At 46.2% G+C, this 25,655-nt stretch overlaps 11 non-coding genes across 11 annotated transcripts; all 11 read left to right on the forward strand.

The window, feature by feature from the left end:
- The first annotated feature begins 1,734 nt into the window (after positions 1–1,734).
- Positions 1,735–1,925, forward strand: LOC130307592 (U2 spliceosomal RNA). The gene has a single exon (XR_008856761.1). It is a non-coding gene; the product is annotated as a U2 spliceosomal RNA (small nuclear RNA).
- Positions 1,926–4,019: 2,094 nt separating this feature from the next.
- LOC130307620 (U2 spliceosomal RNA) lies at positions 4,020–4,218 on the forward strand. The gene has a single exon (XR_008856789.1). It is a non-coding gene; the product is annotated as a U2 spliceosomal RNA (small nuclear RNA).
- A 2,093-nt stretch (positions 4,219–6,311) lies between these two features.
- LOC130307593 (U2 spliceosomal RNA) lies at positions 6,312–6,502 on the forward strand. Its single transcript, XR_008856762.1, has one exon. It is a non-coding gene; the product is annotated as a U2 spliceosomal RNA (small nuclear RNA).
- Positions 6,503–8,589: 2,087 nt separating this feature from the next.
- Positions 8,590–8,780, forward strand: LOC130307594 (U2 spliceosomal RNA). The gene has a single exon (XR_008856763.1). It is a non-coding gene; the product is annotated as a U2 spliceosomal RNA (small nuclear RNA).
- Positions 8,781–10,872: 2,092 nt separating this feature from the next.
- Positions 10,873–11,063, forward strand: LOC130307595 (U2 spliceosomal RNA). The gene has a single exon (XR_008856764.1). It is a non-coding gene; the product is annotated as a U2 spliceosomal RNA (small nuclear RNA).
- A 2,093-nt stretch (positions 11,064–13,156) lies between these two features.
- Positions 13,157–13,347, forward strand: LOC130307596 (U2 spliceosomal RNA). Its single transcript, XR_008856765.1, has one exon. It is a non-coding gene; the product is annotated as a U2 spliceosomal RNA (small nuclear RNA).
- A 2,091-nt stretch (positions 13,348–15,438) lies between these two features.
- Positions 15,439–15,629, forward strand: LOC130307597 (U2 spliceosomal RNA). The gene has a single exon (XR_008856766.1). It is a non-coding gene; the product is annotated as a U2 spliceosomal RNA (small nuclear RNA).
- Positions 15,630–17,720: 2,091 nt separating this feature from the next.
- LOC130307598 (U2 spliceosomal RNA) lies at positions 17,721–17,911 on the forward strand. The gene has a single exon (XR_008856767.1). It is a non-coding gene; the product is annotated as a U2 spliceosomal RNA (small nuclear RNA).
- A 2,096-nt stretch (positions 17,912–20,007) lies between these two features.
- Positions 20,008–20,198, forward strand: LOC130307600 (U2 spliceosomal RNA). The gene has a single exon (XR_008856769.1). It is a non-coding gene; the product is annotated as a U2 spliceosomal RNA (small nuclear RNA).
- Positions 20,199–22,290: 2,092 nt separating this feature from the next.
- Positions 22,291–22,481, forward strand: LOC130307601 (U2 spliceosomal RNA). The gene has a single exon (XR_008856770.1). It is a non-coding gene; the product is annotated as a U2 spliceosomal RNA (small nuclear RNA).
- Positions 22,482–24,571: 2,090 nt separating this feature from the next.
- Positions 24,572–24,762, forward strand: LOC130307602 (U2 spliceosomal RNA). The gene has a single exon (XR_008856771.1). It is a non-coding gene; the product is annotated as a U2 spliceosomal RNA (small nuclear RNA).
- Positions 24,763–25,655: the final 893 nt, after the last annotated feature.

A 25,655-nucleotide genomic window follows, 5' to 3' on the forward strand; every position in this document is an offset into this window, starting at 1 on the left:
CCTTCCCCAATATCGCGCCACACCCCTACCCCTTAATTCCCTGGTTGAACGTGATGGACATATGTCTTTTTTCGACCGTACTAACTATGTAACTATGTAACATAACATGGGGGGGGGGGGGGTCTCCTGGCTGTTCACACAGGTGTGTCATTGCTGTACATTGACCATGCATTGCTTCTGTGGTATTGCAAAGGCAAAGACAAATGCTTCCAGCCATCCATTGCACTAATGGATTGGTCATCAGCTGGCTGTCTATGTCCCGCATCAATATAGACCAAAGTACAGAGGGTTAGGCTATGCTATTGTGCACCTACCTGATGCATCAGAAGGTGCGAGGCCCTTGCTAAATTCTGTGCACAGACTTTGAGATCTATGCTTTAGACTGTATCTAAACCTGCTCCAACATGGACTGACATTCTGGCCTACTTTCAGCCGATGCGACTTGTCTGTCGCTGAACAGTCGCTTTTTATGTATTCAGCACCTATGTATAATGTTGTAAAAATGCTCTAGAAGCTAAAGTCGCAGAAATGTCACACATATTTGGCCTGCAACTTTCTGTGCGACAAATTCAGACAGGAAAAATCAGTATAAATCCTTAGAAAATTATCCCCCAGTGTCTCCATCTGCTGGCGGTATTGAATAAGCATTGCTGCACTGATGGGGTATGCATTAGACGAAAAAAAAGAAGAAAAAGAAGAATAATACGCCCAGAAAAGAGGCGAAAAGGAGAAAAACGTAAAAAAACGTGAAAAAAAAGTAAGAGGAAGAGAAGGGAAAAAAAGGTGGAAATGGGTTTAAAAGTGATTTCGGCGGAGATATATATATATATATATATATATATATATATATATATATATATATGCGCACACACACACATAGATATAAACGTATTCTCCGTTGAGATATTGCAGCCGCTGCTGTGTCCAGGCCCAGGAGCCTTAGCACTGTGCTGTGATGTCACTCAATACCACTGACATCACTAGGTGTAAACAACATCTCTCCTTTGCTGTGTATGTGACTATGGAGCTGTTTGGTGATGTCGTCTATTACGGCCTTCATAGAAGCAACAGGAGATTGTTGCATCCATCTTGAACCCTCAGAACTACAGTGCTATGATGTCACTCACTTCCACAGGCCTTGCAGAGTGTAAACAACAACAACCCAGCTTTGTTGTGTATGTAACCAAAGGGATTTGTGATGTCACCTAGAACCTTCACAGCAGCGACAGCTTTATGAGGAGCATCAGCACTGCTCTGCCTGAGCAGAACCATCACCGCCATAGGTTGTCAAATAACCCGGATTTAACCCACACAGGTAAGTCCAATGGGGTGCAGGCATGTCCTCTATGCTTACAGCTTCCCGTGGGTGTTGGTTTGATACCGTTTGGGGACAGCCAAGGAGGCATCTGCAGGCAACAAAGGTAGGTGTGTGCTTGTGTGTGTGTTTCCTATGCAGATCCTAAGCCCAGTGTCACATGCAAGTAGGAGGAGTAAGAAGGGTTCCTGGCAAATCCGGGTTATGGATTGCATTTAAAAAGGCCCCGTGGGAGTGCAATGGGCCCCTGTCTTGCTGCTTAGCAATAATGGTATGGGTTTAGGTTCTGCTGTGTGTACTGGTGGTTGACTGCCCCCCAGCCCAGAGTGTGCATGGAAAATTGTCTGGCAGCCTCCCTGACAGCAAGCAGTGATAGTGCCCATGAAGGGGACCTTGTTGGGCCCGCCCCTTTCACGGTTATCGCTTCTCGGCCTTTTGGCTAAGATCAAGTGTAGTATCTGTTCTTATCAGTTTAATATCTGATACGTCCCCTATCTGGGGACCATATATTAAATGGATTTTTGAGAACGGGGGCCGATTTCGAAGCTTGCTTCCGTCGCCCTATGCATTGACCCGATATGGCAGTATCTTCGGGTACAGTGCACCACCCCCTTACAGGGTTAAAAAGAAAGATTCCTACTTTCATTGCTACCTGCTTGCTGGCTAGCCAGCTAGCCAGCCCTGTGGGCCTTGCTGCTGCTGCAGCCAATAAACAAAAGGTGGTGCTGCTGCTGCTTCTGCTGCTTCTGCTTCTGCTTGTGTCTGGCCCCTGTTGGAGCGTCCAGGCACAGGACTTCTGCTGCTGCTGACTAAATGGCCTCCTTAATTGGATCATTTGAGTAGCCAGCACACCTGTGCAGGTAGGGCATGACATGATAGGCAGCTGCCTTGATAGCGGGTGGGTGCTGAATGTTCCTAATTGACAAAATAAGATTAATGCTTATGAAGAAATATAAAATCTCATCCCTTCCCCAATATCGCGCCACACCCCTACCCCTTAATTCCCTGGTTGAACGTGATGGACATATGTCTTTTTTCGACCGTACTAACTATGTAACTATGTAACATAACATGGGGGGGGGGGGGTCTCCTGGCTGTTCACACAGGTGTGTCATTGCTGTACATTGACCATGCATTGCTTCTGTGGTATTGCAAAGGCAAAGACAAATGCTTCCAGCCATCCATTGCACTAATGGATTGGTCATCAGCTGGCTGTCTATGTCCCGCATCAATATAGACCAAAGTACAGAGGGTTAGGCTATGCTATTGTGCACCTACCTGATGCATCAGAAGGTGCGAGGCCCTTGCTAAATTCTGTGCACAGACTTTGAGATCTATGCTTTAGACTGTATCTAAACCTGCTCCAACATGGACTGACATTCTGGCCTACTTTCAGCCGATGCGACTTGTCTGTCGCTGAACAGTCGCTTTTTATGTATTCAGCACCTATGTATAATGTTGTAAAAATGCTCTAGAAGCTAAAGTCGCAGAAATGTCACACATATTTGGCCTGCAACTTTCTGTGCGACAAATTCAGACAGGAAAAATCAGTATAAATCCTTAGAAAATTATCCCCCAGTGTCTCCATCTGCTGGCGGTATTGAATAAGCATTGCTGCACTGATGGGGTATGCATTAGACGAAAAAAAAGAAGAAAAAGAAGAATAATACGCCCAGAAAAGAGGCGAAAAGGAGAAAAACGTAAAAAAACGTGAAAAAAAAGTAAGAGGAAGAGAAGGGAAAAAAAGGTGGAAATGGGTTTAAAAGTGATTTCGGCGGAGAAATATATATATATATATATATATATATATATATATATATATATATATATATGCGCACACACACACATAGATATAAACGTATTCTCCGTTGAGATATTGCAGCCGCTGCTGTGTCCAGGCCCAGGAGCCTTAGCACTGTGCTGTGATGTCACTCAATACCACTGACATCACTAGGTGTAAACAACATCTCTCCTTTGCTGTGTATGTGACTATGGAGCTGTTTGGTGATGTCGTCTATTACGGCCTTCATAGAAGCAACAGGAGATTGTTGCATCCATCTTGAACCCTCAGAACTACAGTGCTATGATGTCACTCACTTCCACAGGCCTTGCAGAGTGTAAACAACAACAACCCAGCTTTGTTGTGTATGTAACCAAAGGGATTTGTGATGTCACCTAGAACCTTCACAGCAGCGACAGCTTTATGAGGAGCATCAGCACTGCTCTGCCTGAGCAGAACCATCACCGCCATAGGTTGTCAAATAACCCGGATTTAACCCACACAGGTAAGTCCAATGGGGTGCAGGCATGTCCTCTATGCTTACAGCTTCCCGTGGGTGTTGGTTTGATACCGTTTGGGGACAGCCAAGGAGGCATCTGCAGGCAACAAAGGTAGGTGTGTGCTTGTGTGTGTGTTTCCTATGCAGATCCTAAGCCCAGTGTCACATGCAAGTAGGAGGAGTAAGAAGGGTTCCTGGCAAATCCGGGTTATGGATTGCATTTAAAAAGGCCCCGTGGGAGTGCAATGGGCCCCTGTCTTGCTGCTTAGCAATAATGGTATGGGTTTAGGTTCTGCTGTGTGTACTGGTGGTTGACTGCCCCCCAGCCCAGAGTGTGCATGGAAAATTGTCTGGCAGCCTCCCTGACAGCAAGCAGTGATAGTGCCCATGAAGGGGACCTTGTTGGGCCCGCCCCTTTCACGGTTATCGCTTCTCGGCCTTTTGGCTAAGATCAAGTGTAGTATCTGTTCTTATCAGTTTAATATCTGATACGTCCCTACGTCCCCTATCTGGGGACCATATATTAAATGGATTTTTGAGAACGGGGGCCGATTTCGAAGCTTGCTTCCGTCGCCCTATGCATTGACCCGATATGGCAGTATCTTCGGGTACAGTGCACCACCCCCTTACAGGGTTAAAAAGAAAGATTCCTACTTTCATTGCTACCTGCTTGCTGGCTAGCCAGCTAGCCAGCCCTGTGGGCCTTGCTGCTGCTGCAGCCAATAAACAAAAGGTGGTGCTGCTGCTGCTTCTGCTGCTTCTGCTTCTGCTTGTGTCTGGCCCCTGTTGGAGCGTCCAGGCACAGGACTTCTGCTGCTGCTGACTAAATGGCCTCCTTAATTGGATCATTTGAGTAGCCAGCACACCTGTGCAGGTAGGGCATGACATGATAGGCAGCTGCCTTGATAGCGGGTGGGTGCTGAATGTTCCTAATTGACAAAATAAGATTAATGCTTATGAAGAAATATAAAATCTCATCCCTTCCCCAATATCGCGCCACACCCCTACCCCTTAATTCCCTGGTTGAACGTGATGGACATATGTCTTTTTTCGACCGTACTAACTATGTAACTATGTAACATAACATGGGGGGGGGGGGGGTCTCCTGGCTGTTCACACAGGTGTGTCATTGCTGTACATTGACCATGCATTGCTTCTGTGGTATTGCAAAGGCAAAGACAAATGCTTCCAGCCATCCATTGCACTAATGGATTGGTCATCAGCTGGCTGTCTATGTCCCGCATCAATATAGACCAAAGTACAGAGGGTTAGGCTATGCTATTGTGCACCTACCTGTTGCATCAGAAGGTGCGAGGCCCTTGCTAAATTCTGTGCACAGACTTTGAGATCTATGCTTTAGACTGTATCTAAACCTGCTCCAACATGGACTGACATTCTGGCCTACTTTCAGCCGATGCGACTTGTCTGTCGCTGAACAGTCGCTTTTTATGTATTCAGCACCTATGTATAATGTTGTAAAAATGCTCTAGAAGCTAAAGTCGCAGAAATGTCACACATATTTGGCCTGCAACTTTCTGTGCGACAAATTCAGACAGGAAAAATCAGTATAAATCCTTAGAAAATTATCCCCCAGTGTCTCCATCTGCTGGCGGTATTGAATAAGCATTGCTGCACTGATGGGGTATGCATTAGACGAAAAAAAAGAAGAAAAAGAAGAATAATACGCCCAGAAAAGAGGCGAAAAGGAGAAAAACGTAAAAAAACGTGAAAAAAAAGTAAGAGGAAGAGAAGGGAAAAAAAGGTGGAAATGGGTTTAAAAGTGATTTCGGCGGAGAAATATATATATATATATATATATATATATATATATATATATATATATATGCGCACACACACACATAGATATAAACGTATTCTCCGTTGAGATATTGCAGCCGCTGCTGTGTCCAGGCCCAGGAGCCTTAGCACTGTGCTGTGATGTCACTCAATACCACTGACATCACTAGGTGTAAACAACATCTCTCCTTTGCTGTGTATGTGACTATGGAGCTGTTTGGTGATGTCGTCTATTACGGCCTTCATAGAAGCAACAGGAGATTGTTGCATCCATCTTGAACCCTCAGAACTACAGTGCTATGATGTCACTCACTTCCACAGGCCTTGCAGAGTGTAAACAACAACAACCCAGCTTTGTTGTGTATGTAACCAAAGGGATTTGTGATGTCACCTAGAACCTTCACAGCAGCGACAGCTTTATGAGGAGCATCAGCACTGCTCTGCCTGAGCAGAACCATCACCGCCATAGGTTGTCAAATAACCCGGATTTAACCCACACAGGTAAGTCCAATGGGGTGCAGGCATGTCCTCTATGCTTACAGCTTCCCGTGGGTGTTGGTTTGATACCGTTTGGGGACAGCCAAGGAGGCATCTGCAGGCAACAAAGGTAGGTGTGTGCTTGTGTGTGTGTTTCCTATGCAGATCCTAAGCCCAGTGTCACATGCAAGTAGGAGGAGTAAGAAGGGTTCCTGGCAAATCCGGGTTATGGATTGCATTTAAAAAGGCCCCGTGGGAGTGCAATGGGCCCCTGTCTTGCTGCTTAGCAATAATGGTATGGGTTTAGGTTCTGCTGTGTGTACTGGTGGTTGACTGCCCCCCAGCCCAGAGTGTGCATGGAAAATTGTCTGGCAGCCTCCCTGACAGCAAGCAGTGATAGTGCCCATGAAGGGGACCTTGTTGGGCCCGCCCCTTTCACGGTTATCGCTTCTCGGCCTTTTGGCTAAGATCAAGTGTAGTATCTGTTCTTATCAGTTTAATATCTGATACGTCCCCTATCTGGGGACCATATATTAAATGGATTTTTGAGAACGGGGGCCGATTTCGAAGCTTGCTTCCGTCGCCCTATGCATTGACCCGATATGGCAGTATCTTCGGGTACAGTGCACCACCCCCTTACAGGGTTAAAAAGAAAGATTCCTACTTTCATTGCTACCTGCTTGCTGGCTAGCCAGCTAGCCAGCCCTGTGGGCCTTGCTGCTGCTGCAGCCAATAAACAAAAGGTGGTGCTGCTGCTGCTTCTGCTGCTTCTGCTTCTGCTTGTGTCTGGCCCCTGTTGGAGCGTCCAGGCACAGGACTTCTGCTGCTGCTGACTAAATGGCCTCCTTAATTGGATCATTTGAGTAGCCAGCACACCTGTGCAGGTAGGGCATGACATGATAGGCAGCTGCCTTGATAGCGGGTGGGTGCTGAATGTTCCTAATTGACAAAATAAGATTAATGCTTATGAAGAAATATAAAATCTCATCCCTTCCCCAATATCGCGCCACACCCCTACCCCTTAATTCCCTGGTTGAACGTGATGGACATATGTCTTTTTTCGACCGTACTAACTATGTAACTATGTAACATAACATGGGGGGGGGGGGGTCTCCTGGCTGTTCACACAGGTGTGTCATTGCTGTACATTGACCATGCATTGCTTCTGTGGTATTGCAAAGGCAAAGACAAATGCTTCCAGCCATCCATTGCACTAATGGATTGGTCATCAGCTGGCTGTCTATGTCCCGCATCAATATAGACCAAAGTACAGAGGGTTAGGCTATGCTATTGTGCACCTACCTGATGCATCAGAAGGTGCGAGGCCCTTGCTAAATTCTGTGCACAGACTTTGAGATCTATGCTTTAGACTGTATCTAAACCTGCTCCAACATGGACTGACATTCTGGCCTACTTTCAGCCGATGCGACTTGTCTGTCGCTGAACAGTCGCTTTTTATGTATTCAGCACCTATGTATAATGTTGTAAAAATGCTCTAGAAGCTAAAGTCGCAGAAATGTCACACATATTTGGCCTGCAACTTTCTGTGCGACAAATTCAGACAGGAAAAATCAGTATAAATCCTTAGAAAATTATCCCCCAGTGTCTCCATCTGCTGGCGGTATTGAATAAGCATTGCTGCACTGATGGGGTATGCATTAGACGAAAAAAAAGAAGAAAAAGAAGAATAATACGCCCAGAAAAGAGGCGAAAAGGAGAAAAACGTAAAAAAACGTGAAAAAAAAGTAAGAGGAAGAGAAGGGAAAAAAAGGTGGAAATGGGTTTAAAAGTGATTTCGGCGGAGAATATATATATATATATATATATATATATATATATATATATATATGCGCACACACACACATAGATATAAACGTATTCTCCGTTGAGATATTGCAGCCGCTGCTGTGTCCAGGCCCAGGAGCCTTAGCACTGTGCTGTGATGTCACTCAATACCACTGACATCACTAGGTGTAAACAACATCTCTCCTTTGCTGTGTATGTGACTATGGAGCTGTTTGGTGATGTCGTCTATTACGGCCTTCATAGAAGCAACAGGAGATTGTTGCATCCATCTTGAACCCTCAGAACTACAGTGCTATGATGTCACTCACTTCCACAGGCCTTGCAGAGTGTAAACAACAACAACCCAGCTTTGTTGTGTATGTAACCAAAGGGATTTGTGATGTCACCTAGAACCTTCACAGCAGCGACAGCTTTATGAGGAGCATCAGCACTGCTCTGCCTGAGCAGAACCATCACCGCCATAGGTTGTCAAATAACCCGGATTTAACCCACACAGGTAAGTCCAATGGGGTGCAGGCATGTCCTCTATGCTTACAGCTTCCCGTGGGTGTTGGTTTGATACCGTTTGGGGACAGCCAAGGAGGCATCTGCAGGCAACAAAGGTAGGTGTGTGCTTGTGTGTGTGTTTCCTATGCAGATCCTAAGCCCAGTGTCACATGCAAGTAGGAGGAGTAAGAAGGGTTCCTGGCAAATCCGGGTTATGGATTGCATTTAAAAAGGCCCCGTGGGAGTGCAATGGGCCCCTGTCTTGCTGCTTAGCAATAATGGTATGGGTTTAGGTTCTGCTGTGTGTACTGGTGGTTGACTGCCCCCCAGCCCAGAGTGTGCATGGAAAATTGTCTGGCAGCCTCCCTGACAGCAAGCAGTGATAGTGCCCATGAAGGGGACCTTGTTGGGCCCGCCCCTTTCACGGTTATCGCTTCTCGGCCTTTTGGCTAAGATCAAGTGTAGTATCTGTTCTTATCAGTTTAATATCTGATACGTCCCCTATCTGGGGACCATATATTAAATGGATTTTTGAGAACGGGGGCCGATTTCGAAGCTTGCTTCCGTCGCCCTATGCATTGACCCGATATGGCAGTATCTTCGGGTACAGTGCACCACCCCCTTACAGGGTTAAAAAGAAAGATTCCTACTTTCATTGCTACCTGCTTGCTGGCTAGCCAGCTAGCCAGCCCTGTGGGCCTTGCTGCTGCTGCAGCCAATAAACAAAAGGTGGTGCTGCTGCTGCTTCTGCTGCTTCTGCTTCTGCTTGTGTCTGGCCCCTGTTGGAGCGTCCAGGCACAGGACTTCTGCTGCTGCTGACTAAATGGCCTCCTTAATTGGATCATTTGAGTAGCCAGCACACCTGTGCAGGTAGGGCATGACATGATAGGCAGCTGCCTTGATAGCGGGTGGGTGCTGAATGTTCCTAATTGACAAAATAAGATTAATGCTTATGAAGAAATATAAAATCTCATCCCTTCCCCAATATCGCGCCACACCCCTACCCCTTAATTCCCTGGTTGAACGTGATGGACATATGTCTTTTTTCGACCGTACTAACTATGTAACTATGTAACATAACATGGGGGGGGGGGGGTCTCCTGGCTGTTCACACAGGTGTGTCATTGCTGTACATTGACCATGCATTGCTTCTGTGGTATTGCAAAGGCAAAGACAAATGCTTCCAGCCATCCATTGCACTAATGGATTGGTCATCAGCTGGCTGTCTATGTCCCGCATCAATATAGACCAAAGTACAGAGGGTTAGGCTATGCTATTGTGCACCTACCTGATGCATCAGAAGGTGCGAGGCCCTTGCTAAATTCTGTGCACAGACTTTGAGATCTATGCTTTAGACTGTATCTAAACCTGCTCCAACATGGACTGACATTCTGGCCTACTTTCAGCCGATGCGACTTGTCTGTCGCTGAACAGTCGCTTTTTATGTATTCAGCACCTATGTATAATGTTGTAAAAATGCTCTAGAAGCTAAAGTCGCAGAAATGTCACACATATTTGGCCTGCAACTTTCTGTGCGACAAATTCAGACAGGAAAAATCAGTATAAATCCTTAGAAAATTATCCCCCAGTGTCTCCATCTGCTGGCGGTATTGAATAAGCATTGCTGCACTGATGGGGTATGCATTAGACGAAAAAAAAGAAGAAAAAGAAGAATAATACGCCCAGAAAAGAGGCGAAAAGGAGAAAAACGTAAAAAAACGTGAAAAAAAAGTAAGAGGAAGAGAAGGGAAAAAAAGGTGGAAATGGGTTTAAAAGTGATTTCGGCGGAGAAATATATATATATATATATATATATATATATATATATATATATATATATGCGCACACACACACATAGATATAAACGTATTCTCCGTTGAGATATTGCAGCCGCTGCTGTGTCCAGGCCCAGGAGCCTTAGCACTGTGCTGTGATGTCACTCAATACCACTGACATCACTAGGTGTAAACAACATCTCTCCTTTGCTGTGTATGTGACTATGGAGCTGTTTGGTGATGTCGTCTATTACGGCCTTCATAGAAGCAACAGGAGATTGTTGCATCCATCTTGAACCCTCAGAACTACAGTGCTATGATGTCACTCACTTCCACAGGCCTTGCAGAGTGTAAACAACAACAACCCAGCTTTGTTGTGTATGTAACCAAAGGGATTTGTGATGTCACCTAGAACCTTCACAGCAGCGACAGCTTTATGAGGAGCATCAGCACTGCTCTGCCTGAGCAGAACCATCACCGCCATAGGTTGTCAAATAACCCGGATTTAACCCACACAGGTAAGTCCAATGGGGTGCAGGCATGTCCTCTATGCTTACAGCTTCCCGTGGGTGTTGGTTTGATACCGTTTGGGGACAGCCAAGGAGGCATCTGCAGGCAACAAAGGTAGGTGTGTGCTTGTGTGTGTGTTTCCTATGCAGATCCTAAGCCCAGTGTCACATGCAAGTAGGAGGAGTAAGAAGGGTTCCTGGCAAATCCGGGTTATGGATTGCATTTAAAAAGGCCCCGTGGGAGTGCAATGGGCCCCTGTCTTGCTGCTTAGCAATAATGGTATGGGTTTAGGTTCTGCTGTGTGTACTGGTGGTTGACTGCCCCCCAGCCCAGAGTGTGCATGGAAAATTGTCTGGCAGCCTCCCTGACAGCAAGCAGTGATAGTGCCCATGAAGGGGACCTTGTTGGGCCCGCCCCTTTCACGGTTATCGCTTCTCGGCCTTTTGGCTAAGATCAAGTGTAGTATCTGTTCTTATCAGTTTAATATCTGATACGTCCCCTATCTGGGGACCATATATTAAATGGATTTTTGAGAACGGGGGCCGATTTCGAAGCTTGCTTCCGTCGCCCTATGCATTGACCCGATATGGCAGTATCTTCGGGTACAGTGCACCACCCCCTTACAGGGTTAAAAAGAAAGATTCCTACTTTCATTGCTACCTGCTTGCTGGCTAGCCAGCTAGCCAGCCCTGTGGGCCTTGCTGCTGCTGCAGCCAATAAACAAAAGGTGGTGCTGCTGCTGCTTCTGCTGCTTCTGCTTCTGCTTGTGTCTGGCCCCTGTTGGAGCGTCCAGGCACAGGACTTCTGCTGCTGCTGACTAAATGGCCTCCTTAATTGGATCATTTGAGTAGCCAGCACACCTGTGCAGGTAGGGCATGACATGATAGGCAGCTGCCTTGATAGCGGGTGGGTGCTGAATGTTCCTAATTGACAAAATAAGATTAATGCTTATGAAGAAATATAAAATCTCATCCCTTCCCCAATATCGCGCCACACCCCTACCCCTTAATTCCCTGGTTGAACGTGATGGACATATGTCTTTTTTCGACCGTACTAACTATGTAACTATGTAACATAACATGGGGGGGGGGGGTCTCCTGGCTGTTCACACAGGTGTGTCATTGCTGTACATTGACCATGCATTGCTTCTGTGGTATTGCAAAGGCAAAGACAAATGCTTCCAGCCATCCATTGCACTAATGGATTGGTCATCAGCTGGCTGTCTATGTCCCGCATCAATATAGACCAAAGTACAGAGGGTTAGGCTATGCTATTGTGCACCTACCTGATGCATCAGAAGGTGCGAGGCCCTTGCTAAATTCTGTGCACAGACTTTGAGATCTATGCTTTAGACTGTATCTAAACCTGCTCCAACATGGACTGACATTCTGGCCTACTTTCAGCCGATGCGACTTGTCTGTCGCTGAACAGTCGCTTTTTATGTATTCAGCACCTATGTATAATGTTGTAAAAATGCTCTAGAAGCTAAAGTCGCAGAAATGTCACACATATTTGGCCTGCAACTTTCTGTGCGACAAATTCAGACAGGAAAAATCAGTATAAATCCTTAGAAAATTATCCCCCAGTGTCTCCATCTGCTGGCGGTATTGAATAAGCATTGCTGCACTGATGGGGTATGCATTAGACGAAAAAAAAGAAGAAAAAGAAGAATAATACGCCCAGAAAAGAGGCGAAAAGGAGAAAAACGTAAAAAAACGTGAAAAAAAAGTAAGAGGAAGAGAAGGGAAAAAAAGGTGGAAATGGGTTTAAAAGTGATTTCGGCGGAGAAATATATATATATATATATATATATATATATATATATATATATATATATATGCGCACACACACACATAGATATAAACGTATTCTCCGTTGAGATATTGCAGCCGCTGCTGTGTCCAGGCCCAGGAGCCTTAGCACTGTGCTGTGATGTCACTCAATACCACTGACATCACTAGGTGTAAACAACATCTCTCCTTTGCTGTGTATGTGACTATGGAGCTGTTTGGTGATGTCGTCTATTACGGCCTTCATAGAAGCAACAGGAGATTGTTGCATCCATCTTGAACCCTCAGAACTACAGTGCTATGATGTCACTCACTTCCACAGGCCTTGCAGAGTGTAAACAACAACAACCCAGCTTTGTTGTGTATGTAACCAAAGGGATTTGTGATGTCACCTAGAACCTTCACAGCAGCGACAGCTTTATGAGGAGCATCAGCACTGCTCTGCCTGAGCAGAACCATCACCGCCATAGGTTGTCAAATAACCCGGATTTAACCCACACAGGTAAGTCCAATGGGGTGCAGGCATGTCCTCTATGCTTACAGCTTCCCGTGGGTGTTGGTTTGATACCGTTTGGGGACAGCCAAGGAGGCATCTGCAGGCAACAAAGGTAGGTGTGTGCTTGTGTGTGTGTTTCCTATGCAGATCCTAAGCCCAGTGTCACATGCAAGTAGGAGGAGTAAGAAGGGTTCCTGGCAAATCCGGGTTATGGATTGCATTTAAAAAGGCCCCGTGGGAGTGCAATGGGCCCCTGTCTTGCTGCTTAGCAATAATGGTATGGGTTTAGGTTCTGCTGTGTGTACTGGTGGTTGACTGCCCCCCAGCCCAGAGTGTGCATGGAAAATTGTCTGGCAGCCTCCCTGACAGCAAGCAGTGATAGTGCCCATGAAGGGGACCTTGTTGGGCCCGCCCCTTTCACGGTTATCGCTTCTCGGCCTTTTGGCTAAGATCAAGTGTAGTATCTGTTCTTATCAGTTTAATATCTGATACGTCCCCTATCTGGGGACCATATATTAAATGGATTTTTGAGAACGGGGGCCGATTTCGAAGCTTGCTTCCGTCGCCCTATGCATTGACCCGATATGGCAGTATCTTCGGGTACAGTGCACCACCCCCTTACAGGGTTAAAAAGAAAGATTCCTACTTTCATTGCTACCTGCTTGCTGGCTAGCCAGCTAGCCAGCCCTGTGGGCCTTGCTGCTGCTGCAGCCAATAAACAAAAGGTGGTGCTGCTGCTGCTTCTGCTGCTTCTGCTTCTGCTTGTGTCTGGCCCCTGTTGGAGCGTCCAGGCACAGGACTTCTGCTGCTGCTGACTAAATGGCCTCCTTAATTGGATCATTTGAGTAGCCAGCACACCTGTGCAGGTAGGGCATGACATGATAGGCAGCTGCCTTGATAGCGGGTGGGTGCTGAATGTTCCTAATTGACAAAATAAGATTAATGCTTATGAAGAAATATAAAATCTCATCCCTTCCCCAATATCGCGCCACACCCCTACCCCTTAATTCCCTGGTTGAACGTGATGGACATATGTCTTTTTTCGACCGTACTAACTATGTAACTATGTAACATAACATGGGGGGGGGGGGGTCTCCTGGCTGTTCACACAGGTGTGTCATTGCTGTACATTGACCATGCATTGCTTCTGTGGTATTGCAAAGGCAAAGACAAATGCTTCCAGCCATCCATTGCACTAATGGATTGGTCATCAGCTGGCTGTCTATGTCCCGCATCAATATAGACCAAAGTACAGAGGGTTAGGCTATGCTATTGTGCACCTACCTGATGCATCAGAAGGTGCGAGGCCCTTGCTAAATTCTGTGCACAGACTTTGAGATCTATGCTTTAGACTGTATCTAAACCTGCTCCAACATGGACTGACATTCTGGCCTACTTTCAGCCGATGCGACTTGTCTGTCGCTGAACAGTCGCTTTTTATGTATTCAGCACCTATGTATAATGTTGTAAAAATGCTCTAGAAGCTAAAGTCGCAGAAATGTCACACATATTTGGCCTGCAACTTTCTGTGCGACAAATTCAGACAGGAAAAATCAGTATAAATCCTTAGAAAATTATCCCCCAGTGTCTCCATCTGCTGGCGGTATTGAATAAGCATTGCTGCACTGATGGGGTATGCATTAGACGAAAAAAAAGAAGAAAAAGAAGAATAATACGCCCAGAAAAGAGGCGAAAAGGAGAAAAACGTAAAAAAACGTGAAAAAAAAGTAAGAGGAAGAGAAGGGAAAAAAAGGTGGAAATGGGTTTAAAAGTGATTTCGGCGGAGAAATATATATATATATATATATATATATATATATATATATATATATATGCGCACACACACACATAGATATAAACGTATTCTCCGTTGAGATATTGCAGCCGCTGCTGTGTCCAGGCCCAGGAGCCTTAGCACTGTGCTGTGATGTCACTCAATACCACTGACATCACTAGGTGTAAACAACATCTCTCCTTTGCTGTGTATGTGACTATGGAGCTGTTTGGTGATGTCGTCTATTACGGCCTTCATAGAAGCAACAGGAGATTGTTGCATCCATCTTGAACCCTCAGAACTACAGTGCTATGATGTCACTCACTTCCACAGGCCTTGCAGAGTGTAAACAACAACAACCCAGCTTTGTTGTGTATGTAACCAAAGGGATTTGTGATGTCACCTAGAACCTTCACAGCAGCCGACAGCTTTATGAGGAGCATCAGCACTGCTCTGCCTGAGCAGAACCATCACCGCCATAGGTTGTCAAATAACCCGGATTTAACCCACACAGGTAAGTCCAATGGGGTGCAGGCATGTCCTCTATGCTTACAGCTTCCCGTGGGTGTTGGTTTGATACCGTTTGGGGACAGCCAAGGAGGCATCTGCAGGCAACAAAGGTAGGTGTGTGCTTGTGTGTGTGTTTCCTATGCAGATCCTAAGCCCAGTGTCACATGCAAGTAGGAGGAGTAAGAAGGGTTCCTGGCAAATCCGGGTTATGGATTGCATTTAAAAAGGCCCCGTGGGAGTGCAATGGGCCCCTGTCTTGCTGCTTAGCAATAATGGTATGGGTTTAGGTTCTGCTGTGTGTACTGGTGGTTGACTGCCCCCCAGCCCAGAGTGTGCATGGAAAATTGTCTGGCAGCCTCCCTGACAGCAAGCAGTGATAGTGCCCATGAAGGGGACCTTGTTGGGCCCGCCCCTTTCACGGTTATCGCTTCTCGGCCTTTTGGCTAAGATCAAGTGTAGTATCTGTTCTTATCAGTTTAATATCTGATACGTCCCCTATCTGGGGACCATATATTAAATGGATTTTTGAGAACGGGGGCCGATTTCGAAGCTTGCTTCCGTCGCCCTATGCATTGACCCGATATGGCAGTATCTTCGGGTACAGTGCACCACCCCCTTACAGGGTTAAAAAGAAAGATTCCTACTTTCATTGCTACCTGCTTGCTGGCTAGCCAGCTAGCCAGCCCTGTGGGCCTTGCTGCTGCTGCAGCCAATAAACAAAAGGTGGTGCTGCTGCTGCTTCTGCTGCTTCTGCTTCTGCTTGTGTCTGGCCCCTGTTGGAGCGTCCAGGCACAGGACTTCTGCTGCTGCTGACTAAATGGCCTCCTTAATTGGATCATTTGAGTAGCCAGCACACCTGTGCAGGTAGGGCATGACATGATAGGCAGCTGCCTTGATAGCGGGTGGGTGCTGAATGTTCCTAATTGACAAAATAAGATTAATGCTTATGAAGAAATATAAAATCTCATCCCTTCCCCAATATCGCGCCACACCCCTACCCCTTAATTCCCTGGTTGAACGTGATGGACATATGTCTTTTTTCGACCGTACTAACTATGTAACTATGTAACATAACATGGGGGGGGGGGGGGTCTCCTGGCTGTTCACACAGGTGTGTCATTGCTGTACATTGACCATGCATTGCTTCTGTGGTATTGCAAAGGCAAAGACAAATGCTTCCAGCCATCCATTGCACTAATGGATTGGTCATCAGCTGGCTGTCTATGTCCCGCATCAATATAGACCAAAGTACAGAGGGTTAGGCTATGCTATTGTGCACCTACCTGATGCATCAGAAGGTGCGAGGCCCTTGCTAAATTCTGTGCACAGACTTTGAGATCTATGCTTTAGACTGTATCTAAACCTGCTCCAACATGGACTGACATTCTGGCCTACTTTCAGCCGATGCGACTTGTCTGTCGCTGAACAGTCGCTTTTTATGTATTCAGCACCTATGTATAATGTTGTAAAAATGCTCTAGAAGCTAAAGTCGCAGAAATGTCACACATATTTGGCCTGCAACTTTCTGTGCGACAAATTCAGACAGGAAAAATCAGTATAAATCCTTAGAAAATTATCCCCCAGTGTCTCCATCTGCTGGCGGTATTGAATAAGCATTGCTGCACTGATGGGGTATGCATTAGACGAAAAAAAAGAAGAAAAAGAAGAATAATACGCCCAGAAAAGAGGCGAAAAGGAGAAAAACGTAAAAAAACGTGAAAAAAAAGTAAGAGGAAGAGAAGGGAAAAAAAGGTGGAAATGGGTTTAAAAGTGATTTCGGCGGAGAAATATATATATATATATATATATATATATATATATATATATATATATGCGCACACACACACATAGATATAAACGTATTCTCCGTTGAGATATTGCAGCCGCTGCTGTGTCCAGGCCCAGGAGCCTTAGCACTGTGCTGTGATGTCACTCAATACCACTGACATCACTAGGTGTAAACAACATCTCTCCTTTGCTGTGTATGTGACTATGGAGCTGTTTGGTGATGTCGTCTATTACGGCCTTCATAGAAGCAACAGGAGATTGTTGCATCCATCTTGAACCCTCAGAACTACAGTGCTATGATGTCACTCACTTCCACAGGCCTTGCAGAGTGTAAACAACAACAACCCAGCTTTGTTGTGTATGTAACCAAAGGGATTTGTGATGTCACCTAGAACCTTCACAGCAGCGACAGCTTTATGAGGAGCATCAGCACTGCTCTGCCTGAGCAGAACCATCACCGCCATAGGTTGTCAAATAACCCGGATTTAACCCACACAGGTAAGTCCAATGGGGTGCAGGCATGTCCTCTATGCTTACAGCTTCCCGTGGGTGTTGGTTTGATACCGTTTGGGGACAGCCAAGGAGGCATCTGCAGGCAACAAAGGTAGGTGTGTGCTTGTGTGTGTGTTTCCTATGCAGATCCTAAGCCCAGTGTCACATGCAAGTAGGAGGAGTAAGAAGGGTTCCTGGCAAATCCGGGTTATGGATTGCATTTAAAAAGGCCCCGTGGGAGTGCAATGGGCCCCTGTCTTGCTGCTTAGCAATAATGGTATGGGTTTAGGTTCTGCTGTGTGTACTGGTGGTTGACTGCCCCCCAGCCCAGAGTGTGCATGGAAAATTGTCTGGCAGCCTCCCTGACAGCAAGCAGTGATAGTGCCCATGAAGGGGACCTTGTTGGGCCCGCCCCTTTCACGGTTATCGCTTCTCGGCCTTTTGGCTAAGATCAAGTGTAGTATCTGTTCTTATCAGTTTAATATCTGATACGTCCCCTATCTGGGGACCATATATTAAATGGATTTTTGAGAACGGGGGCCGATTTCGAAGCTTGCTTCCGTCGCCCTATGCATTGACCCGATATGGCAGTATCTTCGGGTACAGTGCACCACCCCCTTACAGGGTTAAAAAGAAAGATTCCTACTTTCATTGCTACCTGCTTGCTGGCTAGCCAGCTAGCCAGCCCTGTGGGCCTTGCTGCTGCTGCAGCCAATAAACAAAAGGTGGTGCTGCTGCTGCTTCTGCTGCTTCTGCTTCTGCTTGTGTCTGGCCCCTGTTGGAGCGTCCAGGCACAGGACTTCTGCTGCTGCTGACTAAATGGCCTCCTTAATTGGATCATTTGAGTAGCCAGCACACCTGTGCAGGTAGGGCATGACATGATAGGCAGCTGCCTTGATAGCGGGTGGGTGCTGAATGTTCCTAATTGACAAAATAAGATTAATGCTTATGAAGAAATATAAAATCTCATCCCTTCCCCAATATCGCGCCACACCCCTACCCCTTAATTCCCTGGTTGAACGTGATGGACATATGTCTTTTTTCGACCGTACTAACTATGTAACTATGTAACATAACATGGGGGGGGGGGGGGGGTCTCCTGGCTGTTCACACAGGTGTGTCATTGCTGTACATTGACCATGCATTGCTTCTGTGGTATTGCAAAGGCAAAGACAAATGCTTCCAGCCATCCATTGCACTAATGGATTGGTCATCAGCTGGCTGTCTATGTCCCGCATCAATATAGACCAAAGTACAGAGGGTTAGGCTATGCTATTGTGCACCTACCTGATGCATCAGAAGGTGCGAGGCCCTTGCTAAATTCTGTGCACAGACTTTGAGATCTATGCTTTAGACTGTATCTAAACCTGCTCCAACATGGACTGACATTCTGGCCTACTTTCAGCCGATGCGACTTGTCTGTCGCTGAACAGTCGCTTTTTATGTATTCAGCACCTATGTATAATGTTGTAAAAATGCTCTAGAAGCTAAAGTCGCAGAAATGTCACACATATTTGGCCTGCAACTTTCTGTGCGACAAATTCAGACAGGAAAAATCAGTATAAATCCTTAGAAAATTATCCCCCAGTGTCTCCATCTGCTGGCGGTATTGAATAAGCATTGCTGCACTGATGGGGTATGCATTAGACGAAAAAAAAGAAGAAAAAGAAGAATAATACGCCCAGAAAAGAGGCGAAAAGGAGAAAAACGTAAAAAAAACGTGAAAAAAAAGTAAGAGGAAGAGAAGGGAAAAAAAGGTGGAAATGGGTTTAAAAGTGATTTCGGCGGAGAAATATATATATATATATATATATATATATATATATATATATATATATATGCGCACACACACACATAGATATAAACGTATTCTCCGTTGAGATATTGCAGCCGCTGCTGTGTCCAGGCCCAGGAGCCTTAGCACTGTGCTGTGATGTCACTCAATACCACTGACATCACTAGGTGTAAACAACATCTCTCCTTTGCTGTGTATGTGACTATGGAGCTGTTTGGTGATGTCGTCTATTACGGCCTTCATAGAAGCAACAGGAGATTGTTGCATCCATCTTGAACCCTCAGAACTACAGTGCTATGATGTCACTCACTTCCACAGGCCTTGCAGAGTGTAAACAACAACAACCCAGCTTTGTTGTGTATGTAACCAAAGGGATTTGTGATGTCACCTAGAACCTTCACAGCAGCGACAGCTTTATGAGGAGCATCAGCACTGCTCTGCCTGAGCAGAACCATCACCGCCATAGGTTGTCAAATAACCCGGATTTAACCCACACAGGTAAGTCCAATGGGGTGCAGGCATGTCCTCTATGCTTACAGCTTCCCGTGGGTGTTGGTTTGATACCGTTTGGGGACAGCCAAGGAGGCATCTGCAGGCAACAAAGGTAGGTGTGTGCTTGTGTGTGTGTTTCCTATGCAGATCCTAAGCCCAGTGTCACATGCAAGTAGGAGGAGTAAGAAGGGTTCCTGGCAAATCCGGGTTATGGATTGCATTTAAAAAGGCCCCGTGGGAGTGCAATGGGCCCCTGTCTTGCTGCTTAGCAATAATGGTATGGGTTTAGGTTCTGCTGTGTGTACTGGTGGTTGACTGCCCCCCAGCCCAGAGTGTGCATGGAAAATTGTCTGGCAGCCTCCCTGACAGCAAGCAGTGATAGTGCCCATGAAGGGGACCTTGTTGGGCCCGCCCCTTTCACGGTTATCGCTTCTCGGCCTTTTGGCTAAGATCAAGTGTAGTATCTGTTCTTATCAGTTTAATATCTGATACGTCCCCTATCTGGGGACCATATATTAAATGGATTTTTGAGAACGGGGGCCGATTTCGAAGCTTGCTTCCGTCGCCCTATGCATTGACCCGATATGGCAGTATCTTCGGGTACAGTGCACCACCCCCTTACAGGGTTAAAAAGAAAGATTCCTACTTTCATTGCTACCTGCTTGCTGGCTAGCCAGCTAGCCAGCCCTGTGGGCCTTGCTGCTGCTGCAGCCAATAAACAAAAGGTGGTGCTGCTGCTGCTTCTGCTGCTTCTGCTTCTGCTTGTGTCTGGCCCCTGTTGGAGCGTCCAGGCACAGGACTTCTGCTGCTGCTGACTAAATGGCCTCCTTAATTGGATCATTTGAGTAGCCAGCACACCTGTGCAGGTAGGGCATGACATGATAGGCAGCTGCCTTGATAGCGGGTGGGTGCTGAATGTTCCTAATTGACAAAATAAGATTAATGCTTATGAAGAAATATAAAATCTCATCCCTTCCCCAATATCGCGCCACACCCCTACCCCTTAATTCCCTGGTTGAACGTGATGGACATATGTCTTTTTTCGACCGTACTAACTATGTAACTATGTAACATAACATGGGGGGGGGGGGGGGGGGTCTCCTGGCTGTTCACACAGGTGTGTCATTGCTGTACATTGACCATGCATTGCTTCTGTGGTATTGCAAAGGCAAAGACAAATGCTTCCAGCCATCCATTGCACTAATGGATTGGTCATCAGCTGGCTGTCTATGTCCCGCATCAATATAGACCAAAGTACAGAGGGTTAGGCTATGCTATTGTGCACCTACCTGATGCATCAGAAGGTGCGAGGCCCTTGCTAAATTCTGTGCACAGACTTTGAGATCTATGCTTTAGACTGTATCTAAACCTGCTCCAACATGGACTGACATTCTGGCCTACTTTCAGCCAATGCGACTTGTCTGTCGCTGAACAGTCGCTTTTTATGTATTCAGCACCTATGTATAATGTTGTAAAAATGCTCTAGAAGCTAAAGTCGCAGAAATGTCACACATATTTGGCCTGCAACTTTCTGTGCGACAAATTCAGACAGGAAAAATCAGTATAAATCCTTAGAAAATTATCCCCCAGTGTCTCCATCTGCTGGCGGTATTGAATAAGCATTGCTGCACTGATGGGGTATGCATTAGACGAAAAAAAAGAAGAAAAAGAAGAATAATACGCCCAGAAAAGAGGCGAAAAGGAGAAAAACGTAAAAAAACGTGAAAAAAAAGTAAGAGGAAGAGAAGGGAAAAAAAGGTGGAAATGGGTTTAAAAGTGATTTCGGCGGAGAATATATATATATATATATATATATATATATATATATATATATATGCGCACACACACACATAGATATAAACGTATTCTCCGTTGAGATATTGCAGCCGCTGCTGTGTCCAGGCCCAGGAGCCTTAGCACTGTGCTGTGATGTCACTCAATACCACTGACATCACTAGGTGTAAACAACATCTCTCCTTTGCTGTGTATGTGACTATGGAGCTGTTTGGTGATGTCGTCTATTACGGCCTTCATAGAAGCAACAGGAGATTGTTGCATCCATCTTGAACCCTCAGAACTACAGTGCTATGATGTCACTCACTTCCACAGGCCTTGCAGAGTGTAAACAACAACAACCCAGCTTTGTTGTGTATGTAACCAAAGGGATTTGTGATGTCACCTAGAACCTTCACAGCAGCGACAGCTTTATGAGGAGCATCAGCACTGCTCTGCCTGAGCAGAACCATCACCGCCATAGGTTGTCAAATAACCCGGATTTAACCCACACAGGTAAGTCCAATGGGGTGCAGGCATGTCCTCTATGCTTACAGCTTCCCGTGGGTGTTGGTTTGATACCGTTTGGGGACAGCCAAGGAGGCATCTGCAGGCAACAAAGGTAGGTGTGTGCTTGTGTGTGTGTTTCCTATGCAGATCCTAAGCCCAGTGTCACATGCAAGTAGGAGGAGTAAGAAGGGTTCCTGGCAAATCCGGGTTATGGATTGCATTTAAAAAGGCCCCGTGGGAGTGCAATGGGCCCCTGTCTTGCTGCTTAGCAATAATGGTATGGGTTTAGGTTCTGCTGTGTGTACTGGTGGTTGACTGCCCCCCAGCCCAGAGTGTGCATGGAAAATTGTCTGGCAGCCTCCCTGACAGCAAGCAGTGATAGTGCCCATGAAGGGGACCTTGTTGGGCCCGCCCCTTTCACGGTTATCGCTTCTCGGCCTTTTGGCTAAGATCAAGTGTAGTATCTGTTCTTATCAGTTTAATATCTGATACGTCCCCTATCTGGGGACCATATATTAAATGGATTTTTGAGAACGGGGGCCGATTTCGAAGCTTGCTTCCGTCGCCCTATGCATTGACCCGATATGGCAGTATCTTCGGGTACAGTGCACCACCCCCTTACAGGGTTAAAAAGAAAGATTCCTACTTTCATTGCTACCTGCTTGCTGGCTAGCCAGCTAGCCAGCCCTGTGGGCCTTGCTGCTGCTGCAGCCAAAAAACAAAAGGTGGTGCTGCTGCTGCTTCTGCTGCTTCTGCTTGTGTCTGGCCCCTGTTGGAGCGTCCAGGCACAGGACTTCTGCTGCTGCTGACTAAATGGCCTCCTTAATTGGATCATTTGAGTAGCCAGCACACCTGTGCAGGTAGGGCATGACATGATAGGCAGCTGCCTTGATAGCGGGTGGGTGCTGAATGTTCCTAATTGACAAAATAAGATTAATGCTTATGAAGAAATATAAAATCTCATCCCTTCCCCAATATCGCGCCACACCCCTACCCCTTAATTCCCTGGTTGAACGTGATGGACATATGTCTTTTTTCGACCGTACTAACTATGTAACTATGTAACATAACATGGTGGGGGGGGGGGGGGGGGTCTCCTGGCTGTTCACACAGGTGTGTCATTGCTGTACATTGACCATGCATTGCTTCTGTGGTATTGCAAAGGCAAAGACAAATGCTTCCAGCCATCCATTGCACTAATGGATTGGTCATCAGCTGGCTGTCTATGTCCCGCATCAATATAGACCAAAGTACAGAGGGTTAGGCTATGCTATTGTGCACCTACCTGATGCATCAGAAGGTGCGAGGCCCTTGCTAAATTCTGTGCACAGACTTTGAGATCTATGCTTTAGACTGTATCTAAACCTGCTCCAACATGGACTGACATTCTGGCCTACTTTCAGCCGATGCGACTTGTCTGTCGCTGAACAGTCGCTTTTTATGTATTCAGCACCTATGTATAATGTTGTAAAAATGCTCTAGAAGCTAAAGTCGCAGAAATGTCACACATATTTGGCCTGCAACTTTCTGTGCGACAAATTCAGACAGGAAAAATCAGTATAAATCCTTAGAAAATTATCCCCCAGTGTCTCCATCTGCTGGCGGTATTGAATAAGCATTGCTGCACTGATGGGGTATGCATTAGACGAAAAAAAAGAAGAAAAAGAAGAATAATACGCCCAGAAAAGAGGCGAAAAGGAGAAAAACGTAAAAAAAACGTGAAAAAAAAGTAAGAGGAAGAGAAGGGAAAAAAAGGTGGAAATGGGTTTAAAAGTGATTGATTTCGGCGGAGAAATATATATATATATATATATATATATATATATATATATATGCGCACACACACACATAGATATAAACGTATTCTCCGTTGAGATATTGCAGCCGCTGCTGTGTCCAGGCCCAGGAGCCTTAGCACTGTGCTGTGATGTCACTCAATACCACTGACATCACTAGGTGTAAACAACATCTCTCCTTTGCTGTGTATGTGACTATGGAGCTGTTTGGTGATGTCGTCTATTACGGCCTTCATAGAAGCAACAGGAGATTGTTGCATCCATCTTGAACCCTCAGAACTACAGTGCTATGATGTCACTCACTTCCACAGGCCTTGCAGAGTGTAAACAACAACAACCCAGCTTTGTTGTGTATGTAACCAAAGGGATTTGTGATGTCACCTAGAACCTTCACAGCAGCGACAGCTTTATGAGGAGCATCAGCACTGCTCTGCCTGAGCAGAACCATCACCGCCATAGGTTGTCAAATAACCCGGATTTAACCCACACAGGTAAGTCCAATGGGGTGCAGGCATGTCCTCTATGCTTACAGCTTCCCGTGGGTGTTGGTTTGATACCGTTTGGGGACAGCCAAGGAGGCATCTGCAGGCAACAAAGGTAGGTGTGTGCTTGTGTGTGTGTTTCCTATGCAGATCCTAAGCCCAGTGTCACATGCAAGTAGGAGGAGTAAGAAGGGTTCCTGGCAAATCCGGGTTATGGATTGCATTTAAAAAGGCCCCGTGGGAGTGCAATGGGCCCCTGTCTTGCTGCTTAGCAATAATGGTATGGGTTTAGGTTCTGCTGTGTGTACTGGTGGTTGACTGCCCCCCAGCCCAGAGTGTGCATGGAAAATTGTCTGGCAGCCTCCCTGACAGCAAGCAGTGATAGTGCCCATGAAGGGGACCTTGTTGGGCCCGCCCCTTTCACGGTTATCGCTTCTCGGCCTTTTGGCTAAGATCAAGTGTAGTATCTGTTCTTATCAGTTTAATATCTGATACGTCCCCTATCTGGGGACCATATATTAAATGGATTTTTGAGAACGGGGGCCGATTTCGAAGCTTGCTTCCGTCGCCCTATGCATTGACCCGATATGGCAGTATCTTCGGGTACAGTGCACCACCCCCTTACAGGGTTAAAAAGAAAGATTCCTACTTTCATTGCTACCTGCTTGCTGGCTAGCCAGCTAGCCAGCCCTGTGGGCCTTGCTGCTGCTGCAGCCAAAAAACAAAAGGTGGTGCTGCTGCTGCTTCTGCTGCTTCTGCTTCTGCTTGTGTCTGGCCCCTGTTGGAGCGTCCAGGCACAGGACTTCTGCTGCTGCTGACTAAATGGCCTCCTTAATTGGATCATTTGAGTAGCCAGCACACCTGTGCAGGTAGGGCATGACATGATAGGCAGCTGCCTTGATAGCGGGTGGGTGCTGAATGTTCCTAATTGACAAAATAAGATTAATGCTTATGAAGAAATATAAAATCTCATCCCTTCCCCAATATCGCGCCACACCCCTACCCCTTAATTCCCTGGTTGAACGTGATGGACATATGTCTTTTTTCGACCGTACTAACTATGTAACTATGTAACATAACATGGGGGGGGGGGGGGGGGGGGGGGGTCTCCTGGCTGTTCACACAGGTGTGTCATTGCTGTACATTGACCATGCATTGCTTCTGTGGTATTGCAAAGGCAAAGACAAATGCTTCCAGCCATCCATTGCACTAATGGATTGGTCATCAGCTGGCTGTCTATGTCCCGCATCAATATAGACCAAAGTACAGAGGGTTAGGCTATGCTATTGTGCACCTACCTGATGCATCAGAAGGTGCGAGGCCCTTGCTAAATTCTGTGCACAGACTTTGAGATCTATGCTTTAGACTGTATCTAAACCTGCTCCAACATGGACTGACATTCTGGCCTACTTTCAGCCGATGCGACTTGTCTGTTGCTGAACAGTCGCTTTTTATGTATTCAGCACCTATGTATAATGTTGTAAAAATGCTCTAGAAGCTAAAGTCGCAGAA

The sequence above is a fragment of the Hyla sarda genome, unplaced genomic scaffold, assembly GCF_029499605.1.
Source record: "Hyla sarda isolate aHylSar1 unplaced genomic scaffold, aHylSar1.hap1 scaffold_1437, whole genome shotgun sequence".
NCBI lineage: Eukaryota > Metazoa > Chordata > Amphibia > Anura > Hylidae > Hyla > Hyla sarda.